Below are 16,070 nucleotides of genomic sequence, written 5' to 3'. Positions count from 1 at the left end.
GGTCCTGGGCTGCCCAGACCGCAAGACCCCACCTGTTGGCCCTGCTGATGTGTTCCAAAAGAAAGCAGAGCAATACATTTTGCACCAGCTTGGCTGCAGGAGTTGCCAGAAGGAGGCGTACAGGCAGTGTTAGAAACAGATATGAAAGGTAGGCGCTAAATATAACCATAAACCTAGGTTATGGGCGCAGCAACAGAATGTCTAGGCACCCTTTTTTAATAACAAGAATAGGTAAAGATAAAGGGACCCCTGACCATTAGGTCCAGTCGCGGACGACTCTGGGGTTGCGGTGCTCATCTCGCTTTACTAGCTGAGGGAGCAGGCGTACAGCTTCCGGGTCATGTGGCCAGCATGACTAAGCCACTTCTGGTGAACCAGAGCAGCGCACGGAAAGGCCATTTTTTTCGCCGGCGAGTTGAAAGACATGGGCCCTTGTCCAGAACTCACTGAGAGATGCCCTCTTGCCAAGTTCAGCTTTCTCAGATTGACCTGAGTCAATCTCTGCTATCAGTGTGTGCATGTTGGCACAGGGCTTGTCCGCACCTGAATCTAATGTGCACTTGAAGTAGTTTGCAACTGGATGGAAGCTGGCTGTGGGAAAACGCATCAAACAGCAGCACACCGCAAGAAACTCTGGGACAGATATAAATGGTGGCTTAATGTCATGTATATTCAGCATCAAACACCAGGGGTGGGAGCACACTGGAGCCAAAGTTAAAAGGTATTTATTTAGTTTCCGACCCTCTCTCACAGCGTTGATCAGGAAGTGTGCAAAGCGCTCTGGCTCCAGAATTTGGAGCTGGCCGTCTCCTTGCCAGGGGACGTAGTGAGTTAAATGGGGACATCTTAATGACAGGCTGCAAGGGATGATAAAAATAGGAGGCACAAACCACACATTGGCTTGATGTCCTATCAAAGGCAGCTGCACTCGGCAAGTGCTATGGTTATTTCCAAGCCTTAGCAGAATAGCTTGCTTGTTTAAATTCAGTGCGGCAAGAAGATCCATCTAGCTGTATGCAGAAGAATGGGATGGCTTTGCTGCTGGTTTATCGATAGGGCACATTTTTAGCATCCACGACCAAACATGGGCGAAGCAGCACACTAGTCTTTTTTATGACAAGCCCTGCGGGTTATTTCTGGTGAAGTTTCGCACCACTCCATAGCAACGTTTGCCCACAAGCACACACTTCAGCTTTTCATGAGTTGCTCTCTCTCTCTCTCTCTCTTTTCCTTTGAGCCTGCCTCAAAGATACTTCCACTGCAGTAGGCAAGCAACAAAGTCATCCCTTTGTCCTCCATTTTGCAGATCTGGACTGAATGGAATGCGGGACTCTGAATAATGTGCTTTGTGGCAACGGCTTCCAGAGGTGGCTGAAGGGTGTGTGCGTGCGTGCAAATCCCTCTCCTGCTAACAAAGAATGAGATATTATTTAAACTTCTATAAAAACCCAGTGTGAGGGTTGCCGGCTACTTTATCAACCCCCTGGTGGCCGTGTGCCTTTCAGGCAGCTGGACCTGCAGAGGTTAGCAGGTGACAGTGCTTATTTCTATGCTGCAGAAAGCTTCATCCTATTGTTGTTGTTGTTGTTGTTGTTGTTGTTGTTGTTGTTGTTGTTGTTACTACTACTACTACTACTACTACTACTACTACTACTACTTTCTATTGCCCATCTGGGCAGCTTCCAACAAAATATTAAAACACAAAAAACTCAAACATTAAAAACTTCCCTGTGCCTTTAGATGTTGTTTAAAAGCCAGATAGATGTTTATTTCCTTGACATCTGATGGGAGGGCATTCTGCAGGGTGGGCGCCACTACTAATAAGACCCTCTGCCTGGTTCCCTATAACTTCACTTCTTCGGGAAGTTTTTAATGTTTGATACTTGATGACTTTATATAGTCAACAGTGTGTTGCAGCAGCTAAAAAAGCCAATGCAATTCTGGGCTGCATCAATAGCAGTATAGCATCTAGATCAAGGGAAGTAATAGTAACACTGTATTCTGCTCTGGTCAGACCTCACCTAGAATACTGTGTCCAGTTCTGGGCACCACAGTTCAAGAAGGATACTGACAAGCTGGAACGTGTCCAGAAGAGGGCAACCAAAATGGTCAAAGGCCTGGAAATGATGCCTTATGAGGAACAGCTTAGGGAGCTGGGTATGTTTAGCCTGGAGAAGAGAAGATTAAGGGGTGATATGATAGCCATGTTCAAATATATAAAAGGATGTCATATGGAGGAGGGAGAAAGGTTGTTTTCTGCTGCTCCAGAGAAGAGGACACGGAGCAATGGATTCAAACTACAAGAAAGAAGATTCCACCTAAACATTAGGAAGAACCTCCTGACAGTAAGAGCTGTTCGGCAGTGGAATTTGCTACCAAGGAGTGTGGTGGAGTCTCCTTCTTTGGAGGTCTTTAAGCAGAGGCTTGACAGGCATCTGTCAGGAATGCTTTGATGGTGTTTCCTGCTTGGCAGGGGGTTGGACTCCCAGGCTGCGCACCTGTTCCTTTAGTGACACAGTTACCTCATTCAGGACCAAAGAATCCCCCACACCTGCCCGCCCCCTTAACCCCAGAAACAGTACTTCTGTCTTGTAGGGATTCAGCCTCAATCTGTTGACCGTCACCCACATATACTCATTTTTGCAAGCCATATAATGCATCACATTCAATACATTGTTTTCCCTTGCATGTGCTTGGTATTTGTACCATAGTATATGCACTGGACAAACATTCCTTTTTGTTGTGTAGTCTTGGAGCATGGGTGCAGGAAGTGGGGAGGTTGTGCACCTGCAGTTCAGAACGCATTACAACAGCACTGGCATGGAAAATCTCTGCAAATGCAGCTGTGGGCAAATGGACATCCCACTAATTAGGCACATATTAGAAGCCACCCACACCCACAGAGAGGACAAGGGAAAGGGTGACCGAGTCTTGCGATGAGGTCCTTTTGGCTTTTCATCAGCCTCTAGGAAGCTGTGCCACATTCCAAACATCCCAACTACTTTCCTAAAACAAAGATGATGCCATAGGCAATGTACTGCTTTTGCATTACATTGGAAATGATGCCTTATGAGGAACGACTTAGGGAGCTGGGTATGTTTAGCCTGGAGAAGAGAAGGTTAAGGGGTGATATGATAGCCATGTTCAAATATATGAAAGGATGTCATATGGAAGAGGGAGAAAGATTGTTTTCTGCTGCTCCAGAGAAGCGGACATGGAGCAATGGATTCAAACTTCAAGAAAGAAGATTCCACCTAAACATTAGGAAGAACTTCCTGACAGTAAGAGCTGTTCGGCAGTGGAATTTGCTACCAAGGAGTGTGGTGGAGTCTCCTTCTTTGGAGGTCTTTAAGCAGAGGCTTGACAGAGGCTTATTCATTCTCTCCCAGTAGGCAAACCAAGCCCACTTGAGGCAGGTGAACTGCATGTAGTAGCAGCACTCCTCCCCACTTGGGCTGCTTCTTCCCTCAAAAACATAAACACACGTTTTCAAGGTGGTAGGTTAAAAAATAAAAGGCAAGCTTTCTCCGAGGCCTAGTGAGGGTACCGGGCCAGGTAAGGGCAGCTGCAGTATCTCATTGGCGGCGGCAGCCTAATACAGTTTAGCACATTCAACACTGTTAAGGGATAAAGCAAAAAGCTGGAGAGACATCATGTGTCTTTGGCCAGTTTCTGCTGAGTGGGTGGCAGAAGCCAGAAGCTGGGTGTTTGGTCTGTTGGCTTGCTTGCCCAACAGCATCCGAGGAGCAGCATAGCAGGAGCAGTCTATCTGTCAGTGTTGCCTTGGAGTTTGGGAAGCCATCTTCTTCAAGCTCTACACCAGGCACCCCCAAACTGCAGCCCTCCAGATGTTTTGGCCTACAACTCCCATGATTCCTAGCTAACAGGACCAGTGGTCGGGGAAGATGGGAATTGTAGTCCAAAACATCTGGAGGGCCAATGTTTGGGGATGCCTGCTCTACACCATTACCAATCATTCCCTGTAGGGGTCAGTCCAGGGTAGCTCCTGTTTCTACTTCTTAATTTTGTTTTTCACTTCATCATATATCATGATATATATCTATATCAAACATAGGTTATTGTCCCAGACCACTTTTTTTTTAATGGTGTGGCGCTAGGCTGTCCCATGTGTACAGCATCTCGTTGTGGCAATGTCTAACCCTTCTTCGGAAGGGAAGTACCACTTTGGTTAAGATTTTAAGCAATGCTTCCTTATGTTGCAAAAAGGAGTATATCAGAGCAAACTGCATGCAAGAATGCACAGGTTAGGAGAAATGTCCATGACAATCAGTAAAGCTTTTTCTGCGGACTTAAAAAAAACCTGATGTAGATATGGGGTGAATTGCATATCAAACTGGAAAAAATAGAAACCGACTAAAAACAGAAATTGACAGATTCATCCAGTGCTTTTTTTTCTTTAAAAAATGTTTAGGGGTACTCTCATTTTCCTACTCATGTTGAAATACTACCCCTCAATGAGGCCAAACTTAGATTCACAAAATGTTTAGGGGTATGCGTATCAGTGCATCCCCCCACAAAAAAGGCACTGGATTCATCCATTTCTGGTTTCTCTGCTTTCTCACATATCATTTGCATCTGCACTTAATACATACATGCAGTTTGGTTTGCCCCAGCTATTCCCCAGTAATTCCTACAGCTTCCTTAGAAACTAGGCTCTTAGTAATACTTATTTTTGAAAAGGTAAAGGTTCCTTTACTGGCTCGCAGTCCTGGCAAAGAAACAGCCCTCAGGCAACCTAGCCTAGGTTATGTCTATATGATGTAAAGCCATTTAGAAAACACAGATATTTCTGTCCCAAGGGGAGTTCCAAAGAGGATTTCTTTTCCCCCAAAACTGACCTGAATGAATGTGATTTTTTTAAAATAAAAAAAATGTTGACGGCTCAGAAATTTTGTGTGTGTGAGTGAGAAAACATAATGAGTAGCATTTTTAATGGGAATGTACTTCTGGGCATCGTCAAACATAACCTGACCTTTGCAGGAGTGTCAATTTGAATAAAATATTGTGGGGGCTCAGGTAAGGCGGGCCCTGCATAATCGATCCCATGACGCAGTGCACACACACACACTATTTGAATGGGAATGCCTATCAACTTTGTGGGGGACCGGACCCCACAAATATTTTATTGTGGTGGCTGAAGCCCCCACAATCCCTAGGGGTTGGCTTGAGCCAAAGCAGGATTAGATACAAAAAGAAAAGAAAAAGCAAAGCACCCATAAATCACGAAACTACACAGTAATAAATCAAATGCTTCCAAAGTCAATCTTAGCAATCTGGAGATTGTGAAGGAACTGATTTTTGAACAATGTTTGTGCTCCAGGAGTTTTGTGCATTTCTTGACAAACATTTTTCCGGGAGAGGGAGGCACTTTCTAAATATTATACCTACATAGATTTTAAAAAAGAAAAGAAATCTGAATGCTGGTATAAAGGCTACTGCAAGATGCCACAGCTCCAAGCCGCTGTGGGAAAATGCATGAGCCTCAGACCTTTGCCCCTGCTTAAGAAAGATGAAAGCAGACGGAAAAAGAATGTGCTTCCCAGCTCCTCCTTCCCTTGGGTCTGCTCTGAGCTCTCACCTTTGGGAACTCTGGGGAACGTATGCCCATCTGGGATGGATCTGGTATTAATGATGAAAGCCGTAAACCACGGAGGGTGCACAAGATGTTTCCTTTCCTGTGTACCCTGCACGGTAGCGGAACATCAGCTGTGCGCAGTGATTTGCAGCTCATTGGTGGGATCTGCCTGTCTTAGCAAGTCAGAACCCACCAGGCAACTGACGCCCAGCACGACTCTTGAGCGCAGAGATATTTCTGATTTTTTCCAAATTTCGGCATCACATCAGAGGCAATGCACCCACCAGCAGTCAGTCCTAGAACCTGCTTTCTCTTCTTCTTCTTCTTCTTCTTCTTCTTCTTCTTCTTCTTCTTCTTCTTCTTCTTCTTCTTCTTCTTCTTCTTCTTCTTCTAGGACTTCTGTATATATTTCATAAAATCATAGAATTGTAGAGAGTTGGGAGGGAACCCCAAGGGTCATCTAGTCCTACCCCCTGAAATGCAGGAATCTCAGCTAAAGCATACATGACAGACATCCATCCAATTCTGCTTTTAAAAAAAAACCAAGGAAGGAGAGTCCACAACCTCCCAAGGGAGACCGTTCCATTTCAGCAAGAATGTTAAAAAACCAAGAATGCAACTTTTAGATTTGTACTATGATAGAATGCTAAAGGCATATGTAACATTAAATAGGAGTAAAAATAAGGCTTCATACCATCTGACATTTCTCCAATAAAAATAGGGACATCCTAAGGAAAAGCGGGACATTCCGGGATCGAATCAGAAACCAGAATGGTTTCTCCAAATCAAGGACATTCCGGGAAAATAGGGACACTTCGAGAGTCTGAAGCTTCAATTTCACACATACCTGGTCCCAACAAACTCAGTGAGACTTGCTTCTGAGTGGACACACCCAGGACTGCACTGTAAATAAAAGGGAAATTAAACAAGGTGTAATGGTAATGCTAATTTAGGCTTTTATTTATTTTTATTTTTAAAAAAACCTCATATGCCACTTATTCATAGTTTTATATAAAGCAATTCACAATGAACCTAAAACTATTAAAATCAACAAGCAGCAATTCCCAACCTGAGAACAGTGGGAGTTTTAATTAGAATTATAATTAGAATATGTAGCTCCACAGTCAGCTTCCATGGATTTCTGGGAGAAATAGAGTCTTGCACCTCAGTACTTAGAAAGAGAGTGTCTCTGAGCACATGCAGAGTGACTCTTTCAGAATCTGGAGTGAGGGCCCAGATGGTCTTGCCTCCACCCCTATCTGAGCTGCGTACACAGCAGGCAAAAGTTTAAAGCACACTCACCCCTAAGAACCCTGGGAACTTTAGTTCACCCCTCACCCAGTTACAGTTCCCAGCCCTGTTAACAAACTACATCTCCCAGGATTCTTTGGGAGGGGGTAAGTTCATAGTGTGAGGGCAACTTGAGCCATCCCACATCATGCTGCCCAGGATTTAAATATACCTTTTTTAAAACCTAGATTGCTAGGAGGGTTTCCCAAATTTCTGCATCTGCTGCATCTGTGGATTTGGCAACCCTCGCTGCTAACCTTCCTGCTGCTACATTTTCACTGTATTCTCAGGAATGCGTGATCCAGGTGCATGGACTTAGTTACACCAGACAGCAACCCTGGAAGAAAGCTCTGCCCATCACTAATAATTAAAAGCAAAGACAGGCGAAGATGTTGAGGAACATTATTCCTGACACAGCGGTCCAGGTGCAGAGCTTTTTCGATTATTCAAGCCATCCTCCTTGACATACATTCAAAGCAGGCAAGAAAATACGGGCTTAAACTTGCTTGGCTTGAGATAAGGCTGTCAAGAGATTGAATTTTAACTGATTGATTATCTACATTTTAATCAATTAGGATCCAAATATCAATAAAGGTACATTTCTGAGATACATCGGGAAGTGTCATGCCTTAGTTTACTAAACAAAACAATTCCTTTGATTGTTAAAAGGGGGGGGGAACCACTTTTTGTATTCCCCCCCCCTCTGTCTTAGAAACCAAAACTAGTGTGAACTTAATTTGAAGCATAAACGTTTAAATTTCCCCCCTTTCAGGCCAGTCAAGTAAAGGAAGTTCAAAAATGGCACGGCCAAGTAACCTCAGGCCTTCCCAGCTAAGGTGATCCATGCATGCAAGTATGCTTCCCTTGCTGAATGTAGATGCATAGAACAGTTCTGGATGCATCAAAGGGTATGTGTTGTGCATAGAACAGTTCTGGATGCGTCAAAGGGTATGTGTTGTGCATAGAACAGTTCTCGATGCATCAAAGGGTATGTGTTGTGCATAGAACAGTTCTCGATGCATCAAAGGATTAGTTTCAGTACGATGTGCATTTGGAGTGTGCACTTGCTCACCCACATGCTAGTATGAGTGGAGACATATAAATAGCTATTTAAAGCGTGATTTGATTTGAACAAGTGTCATAATTCCACTGCAGGTGGTTGGTATGCTGAATCATGGCAACCATCACCTAAAATGCAGAAGTCACTGAGTGCATTACTAGATAGTCTCAGCTTGCAGTGGTGCACACTGTTATTCACAGAATAACTTTTAGAAGACATCTGAAGGCAGCCCTGTTTAGGGAAGCTTTTAATGTTTAATAGATTACTGTATTTTAATATTCTGTGGAAGCCGCCCAGAGTGGCTGGGGAAACCCAGCCAGATGGGCGGGGTATAAATATTATTATTATTATTATTATTATTATTATTATTATTATTATTATTTTAGAATAATAGAGTTGGAAGGGACTCCAAGGGTCATCCATTCCAAACCTCTGCAATGCAGGAATCTCAGCTAAAGCATCCATGGCAGATGGCCATCCATCCAACCTCTTGCTTAAAAACCTCCCGGGAAGGAGAGTCTACAACTTCCCAAGGGGGACCGTTCCACTGTTGAACAGCTCTTGCTGACAGAACATTTTTTTCCGTATGTTTAGTCAGAATCTCCTTTTTTGTAACTTGGAGCCATTGATTAGTAGGTTTAGGTATTAGCACTGCAAGTTAAATGGTACAAAGGATACCCATAATCTTAATGCCCTTTTGTGCACCTGCAGAAGCTGGCTGGCACACAACGTTGGACTGGATAAATAGACCTCTGTCTAGCCCAATAAGGCAATTGTTACATTATAATATTATGTACAGCAAAGGAAGGGGGTCAAATAATCACAAACCTTTTACAGAAGAAGAATTAAGAGGCTGGTGTGGACTCAGAGAACAGCTGTAATGTACACTCCTTTTGGGAACAGAGCAAATTATCTGCAATCTACATTTAAAGTGGTATCATACCACTTTAAACAGGCTTACTGGTTTCCGCCAAAGAATCCTGGGAACTGTCATTTGTTTTGGATGCTGAGAGTTGATCAGAGATCCCCTATTCCTGTCACAAAGCTACAATTCCTAGCGTTCCCCGGGGAAGAAGAGTTGGGTGGAATAACAACTCTTAGCACCCATAACAACAGTTTCAGTTAAATGGATTGTAACCTTTGTATGAGAAATCGGGTTGGCAAAAATGGATCTCCACAGCGCCATCTGGTGTCACAGTGTTATAATGCATATACAATGCATATACTGTAAAGCACTTTTTCTTTGCCAATGTAGCTGAGTCCCATTGGTCTCACTGATGTGGTCCATAGGAAAGCAGAGCAATAATAGTATAGTATAATATTATGGTATAATAATAATAATAATAATAATAATAATAATAATAATATAGTATAACAACAAACAACTACTACTACTGAAATCAGTATAATATTGCTTTAAACATACAATGTGGATTAAGCCTTAAGCTCTATTTTGAGTTAGTGGAATTTCTTAATTGTGTATCCCTGATTGGTTGTAGTGTTAGCATTGCATTTCCTGCAAAAGCATTTGGGAATGGAGGTAGGGAAAGATGATTACATCGACTAGGGGCGTTCATTTAAATAAAAATTAAAAATTACTGTATCTTTGTCTTTCACTGACCCCCGCGTTAGTTCCTTCAAGTGTAACAGAGCCCTCTAGTGGTAGAAACCTTCTATTAATTACAGCATTTGTAGGAATACCACGTACATTCTGGTTAAAGAGAAGAAAGACTTGCATCAGTTGAGCATAGACCCACGAAATTATGTCATGTGTCAGTATGGCAGTGCAGACCAAAAAGCCCCCTTAGCATTTCAGGGAGATCACAAGTAATTTATTGCTAGCCATCGTTTTTAGAGAGTAAGAACATAAAAATATCTTTGCAGGATCAGGCCAGCGGCCTGCCTAGTCCAGAATCCTGTTCTCACAGCAACTATCCAGGGAATGTAATCAATATGAGGATGACACTCAGCTCTATTTCGCTTTGCCATTTGGATCAGGTGAAGTCTGGCAGATGACAGACCAGTGTGTGGAGGCAGTGCTGGGTTGGGTGAGAGCGGAGGTGGTTTTAGGGAGGCAACACTGGTTCGGCCACACTGAGTTCTGCACTGTAGTGGGTGCCGAAACAATACTGCAGACCCTCCAAGTGTCCCTATTTTCCAGGGGCATCCCTGATTTAGAGAAGCCGTCCTGGTTTCTGATTCTGATTTGATCCCAGAATGTCCCACTTTTCCTTAGGGCGTCCCTATTTTCAATGTAGAAATGTTGGAGGGTAGGGAGTTATCCACCCCCCTGAGCCATATGAAGGCAATCATGTATAGGGAAGTGTTCCCCCCCCCCAATGTTGAATGTTTTAATATATGTTGGAAGCTGCCCAAAATGGAATGGGACGTCCCTACGGTATTTCCATCGGAGAAATGTTGGAGGGTACGATGCTGTAGAATGGAGTGCAAAGGGGGGGGGCGCCAAATATTGAAATTTGAGAGCCCAAAGTGTGCCACTGATGAGAGCCAATAAACAGATGCTGAATCCTGACAAGGCAGAGATTCTGTGAATAGGTGCTTTCTTGGATCCAGGAAATAAGAGTTTACCGTTGGTCACGTCAACCAAAACATCTGGAGGGCTTAATGTCAGAGAAGGCTTCTTTGGAGCCTGATAATGGAATATAGTGAACTGCCTTTCATAGGGAGCGAGGGATAAATCCACCTTTGTATTCTCCAGTGCCATCCACCAGCTCTGAGATTGACCACCTATTCATTCAGCAATTTCCACGCTGTCTTTAAAGGCTGTCTTTTAAAACTTGCCTTTCCTGGATTGGAAGACCACATGAAATCCCCAGCCTCTTCCTCCCCCTCTTTATCTAAGTAAGATGCTGGCTCCTTGGTTGCTTGCTTGGATTTTCAACCTCCCAATCCTGCTTGTTTCTTAAGCTTATTTTACATCACTCTTTCTGGTGCATACATTAAATCTTTCCCTTCCGAGAAGATGAAAAGAGAATGAAAGAGATAGATAGATAGAGAGGGTTTAAAGGACCATGATGGTGGTGTAATTTGCTTACTTTTAAGAAAGGGGCCTTGTGCAATGAAAATAGCCCGCTCATAAGAAAAGTGTTTGTTTTTGGAAGGAGAGAGGCAGATGAAAAGAGGCTTCATCTGGGCAAAAGTGGCTGCTCTCTCCTGCAAACCGCCCCCCTCTCCTCAGTGGCAGGCAAAAATCTGGAAAGCTAATCAAGCAAGGTTGGGTGGGACATAACAGCTGTTTCTTTAAGGAAAGCTAGCGAGAGCATTGCAGGCCAAGTCCGGAATTTGACACTGTGACAATGGAAGGAATGACATCAAACGGAGCTTCTTTCTATAGAATACTGATGCCACGGGAGCCTGATATTGCTTTTGGTGCAATGGATGATATACTGGACAAGGAAGGTGACCAGATGCCTGATTTTTTCCACCTCTCTGTGACAAATTGTCCCTGTGCACCCCATTTCAAAGAGAATTAAAATCACAGAAATTCCTGGCCTCATCTGGTACAGTCACCTCTTGTGCAAACAGGGGTGCTGAGGAATTCTGATGGGAGCAGAAATTTGCTGATATTCATTTCTTCATCCCATGTCCGCAACGGAAATCAATCCGGCAAATACCACCAGCATTCTCTGTTGTTGCTTTCAGCACTTGATCTGGGTTTGTGTTTCCATTGGAAAATTAGGCACAGTGGAGATTGTAGTGCCTTTATGAAATACGGTTTATATACACCTGAGTCTGGATGGAGAGAGGGTTCTGAGCATCATATCTCAAGAGAGGCTTGCTTCCCACAGTGGCGCAGCATCAAGGGCAGCCAAAACATCTTTGTGACTCTGACCCCACCCTTCTTCTTCTCCCAAGCCCTTGCTAAAATGCAACCCAAGCCTCATGCAAAAAGGACACTTTTTTCTGTGGTGACATCATGCCCCCTGTAACCTTAGCAACCTCTCCCTCCCAACTCTACTATTGTCTTTTGCTAACTAACACACAGCTGGGAGAGGGACTCCACGCCCTTCTTATCTGACACCTTTGCTCAGGGTAATGACTTTGCCATCACTTGTTTAATGGCACCAGTCTCAGCCAGTCTCCTGGGGAAGCTGGTTTGATGCCTTGCTAAATCCATCGATCAAGCCCCCACATTTACTGATTGCAGAAATTATGGGGAGAACCTGGCACCCTGGAATTTTAGGGGATCCCTGCCCCCTGCAAACTCATAACAGTATTAATGTAAATAAATAGTTGCCAACTGTTATGATTTATAATGAAGATATTCCCTAATTAAACCCCGGTTCTTTCTTCCAACCTCCAATGTACAAAAGGACTCTTCCTGAGACAAACATTTCAGGCCGCATTCAACTAACCCAGTAAGATGGTGGAAGTCAGCACAAGGACTCCCACTATCGCAGAGGGGCTTTCCCATCCTCTCCCCCCCCCACACACACCATGTGCCCCCCATGCCTTCCCCCAATGTGCTATGGAGGGTCACACAGAAAGAAAGGTTTTGAGGACATGGAGGAAAATCCCCAGTTACAAATGAGCCACAGACCCTCCAAGTGGGCCTATTTTTCAGGAACAGTCCTGGATTTACAGAAGCCATCCCAGTTTCTGATTTGATCCCGGAATGTCCCGCTTTTCCTTAGGACATCTCTATCAGAGAAATGTTAGAGAGTATGGAGTTATGTGACCCCCCCAAGCCAAGGGTATAAGTAACTATGCAACCTTAGAAGACATCTGAAGGCAGCCCTGTATAGGAAAGTTTTTTTATGTTTAATGCTTTATTATGTTTTTATATATGTTGAAAGCCACCCAGGGTGGCTGGGGCAATCCAGTCAGAAGGGTGGGGTATAAATAATAAAATTGTTGCTGTTATTGTTGAATAGGTAAAGGTAAAGGGACCCCTGACCATTAGGTCCAGTCGTGACCGACTCTGGGGTTGCGCGCTCATCTCGCATTATTGGCCGAGGGAGCCGGCGTATAGCTTCCAGGTCATGTGGCCAGCATGACAAAGCCGCTTCTGGAAAACCAGAGCAGCACATGGAAACGCCGTTTACCTTCCCGCTATAGTGGTCCCTATTTATCTACTTGCATTTTGACATGCTTTCGAACTGCTAGGTTGGCAGGAGCTGGGACCAAGCAACGGGAGCTCACCCCGTCACAGGGATTTGAATCGCCGACCATCTGATCAGCAAGCCCTAGGCTCAGTGGTTTAACCCACAGCGCCACCTGGGTCCCTATTGTTGAATAGGATGTCCCTATTTCATCGGAGAATTGTTGGGGAGTATGGAGCCATAGAGAGGGCAGCTTCCACAATTTAAAGTCACCTGTGCCTCCATCAGAGATGGAGAATCAGCACCAAGACCCCTCCATAGCTGCCAAGTTTTCCCTTTTCTCGCGAGGAAGCCTATTCAGCATAATGGAAAATCCCTTAAAAAAAGGGATAACTTGGCAGCTATGGACCCCTCCATGGAGCCCCTCACAAGGGCAGTGGAAGCTATTTACCGTACTTTCCTTCCTTCCTTCACACACACACCCTACCCACTGCCTTATCCAGGTTGGAGTGATAATAAACTCTTGTGCTGCTTTCAGCTTCGTATGCAGAGGACAGGAAACAAGTCGTCTGGCTGACTGACTGCCTCGAGTGTTCCAGCAGGCGCCTGAGCCCGTGTAGGCTCCTTTTGAAAGATAAAGCTGTTTGGAGGACTGGGTAAAACAGGCGCATGAACTCCAGCATGGAGGAGAAGGAGAAGGGGGGGAGGGAGCTCATAAATATTAACAAGCACTATGTGTCGCTCGCTGCATCCCCATAAAACGAGATTTGGAAGGCTATTATTACACTACTCTCACTGTTTACAGGAGGAGGGGCCAGAGCTGTGCCATTTGGGGTGGGGCAGAACACCCGCCCCTAAGGAGACTCGTAATCAGATGATGTTTTCTTGCTTGCAGGTCATTTTAGAATAAGGTTGCCACCTTTCCACCTGGCCTCTGCAGCTGGGTATTTAACAGAGGCCAAATATTTGTAAAAACAAAAACAAAAAACCTTGAAGCATTTTGTTAGGCATTGTAGGTGAGGACATTAACAGACAGGATAATAAACTGTTTACGTATGCAACAGCAGCAGCAACAGTACTGATGGCACAGAAGTGGAAACAGGAAGAACTACCGACAAAAGAAGAGTGGCAGATGAAACTAATGGACTATGCAGAACTGGATAAGATGACGGGAAGAATTCGAAACCGACGGGACAAGAGGTTCTTAGAAGACTGGAAAATTTTTGCAAACTATTTGAAAGATAGCTGTCCAAAGCAGCTAGTAGGACTACCAAAAGTTCTGTAAGGAGGATTATATGAAATATTGCAGGAGAAAGAAAGGAAAGATATTGAGTTATGGTGTATTTATAAGTAATAGTGAGGTAATGAAATGTAAGATTAAGTGATGAAGAAGGGAAATCATCAGGCGCGGCTGAGGGAAGTAAAAAAAACCTGTATAATATATGAATGAATGTAATAAGATGTTTGGAAACTATATGTAAAAATAATTTTAAAAAGTATATATATATATTTAAAAATAGAATAAGGTTGCCACCTTTCCACCTGGCCTCTGCAGCTGGGTATTTGACAGATTTGATAGGCTATGATCGTTGATTTCAATGGTGGTTTTTTTTTCAGTGGATAATCCCTGATGTTTTGTCTGCTGGGGTAGTGTGATTTAACAGAGGCCAAATATATAGGACTCACCAAACAACAATGCTGGGTTTTTGCGCAACAGTCAAAGCATAGCCATAGTGACAAGGGTGGGGAGCTAGCTGGGTTTTTTGCCCCAGGTAAAGCTCCCAGCCTCTGTGTGTGTGTGCACACAAATGTGCGAGGTACCACAGATGCTGAACCCCCAACTTCATGCACTGCTGCTGATTAAAAGCATAAGCATTAGAGCAGGCCAAGCTGGATTTCCCCCCTTCTGATCAGTTGGCAAACCTGCTGAAGCAGGGTTGGCCAATTCAGAAGCCTCGATAATTTAAGCTGTCTCTGTTTAGTGTAGTTAATTTATTACAATTCTTAAATGTCTGGTTCTAAAAACGATAACAGAAGAACACCCACTTCATGGTATCTTACAGCAGATTAAAATGTGTAAAAATTAAAACAAAATAATAATAATACAAAATAGTGTAAGCAATAGCATAACAATCACACTACCCCAGCAAACAAAACATCAGGGATTATCCACTAAAAAAAACCCCATTGAAAGCAACCATCATAGCCTATCAAATGTGGGAGGTTAGTATTATTTTAATACAGTACGTTGCAAGTTGGAGATCATTTGCTTAATGTGCTGCATATCACTTGATTGAAACACAGAGTGTCTGCAGCAGTCAGGAGGACTCCTGTCTGCCAGATGTTGGTGGACTCCTACACCCATCGGCCCCAGCCACCCTGGCTAGTGGTCAGGAATGATGGGAGTTGGAGTCCCCAAAACATCAGGCTGGCACCACATTGGCAACCTGAAGCAGCACAAACAAACAACTCAAAGGAAAACAGAAAATGAAGCAGGAAGGGAAGCGGTGACTGATGGTTTCTTATAGTGATGTCCATCACATCTTCCAGACTCTATCCAGGGACGTCCCTGATTTAGAGAAGCCGTCCTGGTTTCTGATTTGATCTCGGAATGTTCCGCTTTTTCTTAGGATTTACCTATTTTCATTGGAGAAATGTTGGAGGGTATGGAGTTATCCAACCCTTAAGCTATCTGAAGGCAATCCTGTGGGGGGGGGGGGGTATGAACAGTAAAATTATCATTACGGAACGGAACGCCCCTATTTTCATCAGAGAAATGTTGAAGGGTATGATCTTCTCATTTCCCAAATGGAGAGGGCCATTGCTGGCATATGAGATGGGCAGCTGGGTGGGCCTACCTAGGTTAGATAGACTGGACCTACCTGCTGGGCCAGCCCTGAAATTAATCCCCGTGGACTGTCAGCATTCACAGACATCTCCTGATCCCCCCCCCCAAAGGCAAAAATCTCTTCCAGTCTAGACGAAATTCAGTGTGCAACATGCATTTGTTTGAAAGGTGGGCAAACAGTGGGTGGGGCGGGTGGGGAATTAAACTTTTCAT

The sequence above is a fragment of the Zootoca vivipara genome, chromosome 2 (genome assembly GCF_963506605.1).
Source record: "Zootoca vivipara chromosome 2, rZooViv1.1, whole genome shotgun sequence".
Lineage (NCBI taxonomy): Eukaryota > Metazoa > Chordata > Lepidosauria > Squamata > Lacertidae > Zootoca > Zootoca vivipara.
Note: the sequence above shows the minus strand (reverse complement) of the source record.